Source organism: Theobroma umbraticum, unplaced genomic scaffold (assembly GCF_002168275.2).
Source record: "Theobroma umbraticum cultivar Fairchild unplaced genomic scaffold, ASM216827v3 scaffold_34.0, whole genome shotgun sequence".
NCBI classification, from domain to species: Eukaryota; Viridiplantae; Streptophyta; class Magnoliopsida; order Malvales; family Malvaceae; genus Theobroma; species Theobroma umbraticum.
This window is the reverse complement of record NW_018397275.1, coordinates 1,118,402-1,120,789: the sequence shown is the minus strand read 5'-3', so window position 1 is coordinate 1,120,789 and position 2,388 is coordinate 1,118,402.

Genomic DNA, 2,388 nt, shown 5'->3' with positions numbered 1-2,388 from the left:
AAAACACAATACCATGCTTACCTTTTCTCTTTCACTTGGAATCCATCATGTATCCAAGAGTTTGATGGCTTGCATGTCACTAAATCTGCTACAATCAAGCTTTTCTTTGCCACCACAATACATTTCTCATGGTTACTAACCCATTTTCAAAAAACATTCAAGCTAAAACCACAATCCTCACATTCTTTCTCTTGTATCTTGAAACCAAGCTTTATACCTCCATCAACACTCCATCGTTTCTCTCTTGAATGTTGAAAACTCTTTGGGTGGTAAAATATCAAATTTCTATAAGATAAAGGAAGGAAACCTCACGATTTCTCTTGAATCCTCACAACCCAAGCCTTCCCCACTTTCCTCTCTTTTTTCTTTCTCTTTTCATCTTCTCAGGTGGAGCTTCTCAAAGCAACTTCTTTTTTTCTTTTCCTCTCTCAATGGCTGGCTCTCTCAAGTCTCACCAAGGCCAATTCCCTTTTCTGTTTTACTTTTGAATCTTGGTATTTATATGGCCACCCATTTAACCAATCACAACACATGCACACATTCACCTTTTATTTTTATTTGGCCATTTTGCCAACCAATAGGTTTTCATGCATCAATTTCCTTTCTTCCACATTGATTAAAAATCCTCCTTTAGTTATCCATATTCATTCTTTAATTTTTTTCCATTTAATTTCACCTTATTTGTACCCAATGGTCTTTCATGCAACTTTTCCACTTTAATTTCCATTTGGCCTCTTCCTTGGCCAATGACATTACATGCAACTATATTTTCTTTTCTTTTAGTCTAATTGCCACCAAGTGTCCATCATGCATAAATCCTCCATGCATTCTTTTAACTTAAAATCCACACGCATGTGTTATTTTATTCATTTTGTCTCATACCATTTTATTTGTCACATGGTGGGGATCCAACATGTTCCCCATTACAAGTACATCCTTCCATGCATATCTTTGCATATAATAACATTTGTTACATGCATATTCCATCCTCCCACGTAATCTAATTTTCCTTGGTTAGTTAATTTTCATTTAACTTAAAATGGTGAAATTGCACATAAGTCCTCAATTTTCTCTTTATTTATCATTTAGCCTTCCAAACTTTTCATCTTTTTCAATTTGGTCTTTCATTCATTTCACAAATTGTAATTTGATCCTTCAACTTGTTCATAATTACAACTTTACCCTTTTACTTTTCATTATTTGCATTTCCACCCTTCAACTTTTTATTGCTTTCAATTAGGTTCTCCCATCATTCCTTTAATTTGAATTTCTTTTTTTTTCTTCCTTTACACTTGTACATATAAAATATCACACTCATACTTCACCAAGGTGTCACCATAATATTTAAACACATACTTACCCTCTCTTACTCTATTAATGAAAGCATGTAGACCCTATTAACTTTATTTTTCTTCAAAATCCTTTCTTACTTCTTCTCCCCCACTTATATTAGCCATATAATCCTTCTTCATAACTAATTTCAACAATAAATAAAATATTTAATATTTTAATATTATTTTATTTAAAAATTCTCCACTTGTCTTCTTAGGTCCCAAAGTGTCTCACTTTGTCCGGTTCACTTCAATATCACCGTTTTAATTCGCTAATTTATTCTTGATAAAATATTATTATTTTTTTATTATTTCCGCACATGTGAAATATTTTATTCCAAGATGTAACTTCCACCCGTCTCCACTCTTTCGCACTTAATTTAGCTTCAATTGACCCTCGTCCTATCGATAAGGTCGTATTGGCTTTTATACGAAGGCACGGGGTGTTACAATCAAGTTCAATTTGAAGCATCTTCTTTTGATCTATAATTGAGTCATAGCATACTTAATTTTTTCTAATTCTTCATTCAAAGCCACAACCTTTTTTCTCATAGTGTTATTTTCCAAACAAGTTTTTCAAATTCAATATATAGACAATCATATTCATCTTACAAATCATCATAAGAAATATCACATGAATTAGATGTTACCTCAACTTCTTCTACTCATAGCACTAAGTAAAAATTTGCTCTTTCTTCCAATTTTTTTTTCTTCTTTCGAGTTTGAGGAGTCAATATCGGACCATGTTGCTGCCACCATTGCTTGCTTTGGTTTTTTCATCCTTTCTAAAGATTTTCCTTTCAGCATTGGACATCCTGATCTGAAATGTCCCGGTTTCTTACATTCAAAGAAAATCATCTCATCTTTCTTGTTGAGATCACCCTTATGTTTATTTTTGCAAGAGAAACCTCAATTTTTCTTGTAATTTTTCCTCCTAAATCTTCTACCTTTTTGTCCGATCAGCTTTCTAAACCTTCTAGCCATCATTTCTAATTTTTCATCATCATTACTGACAATTCTTCAAGTTCTTCTTCAAGTGTACTAATCTTGAATGCAA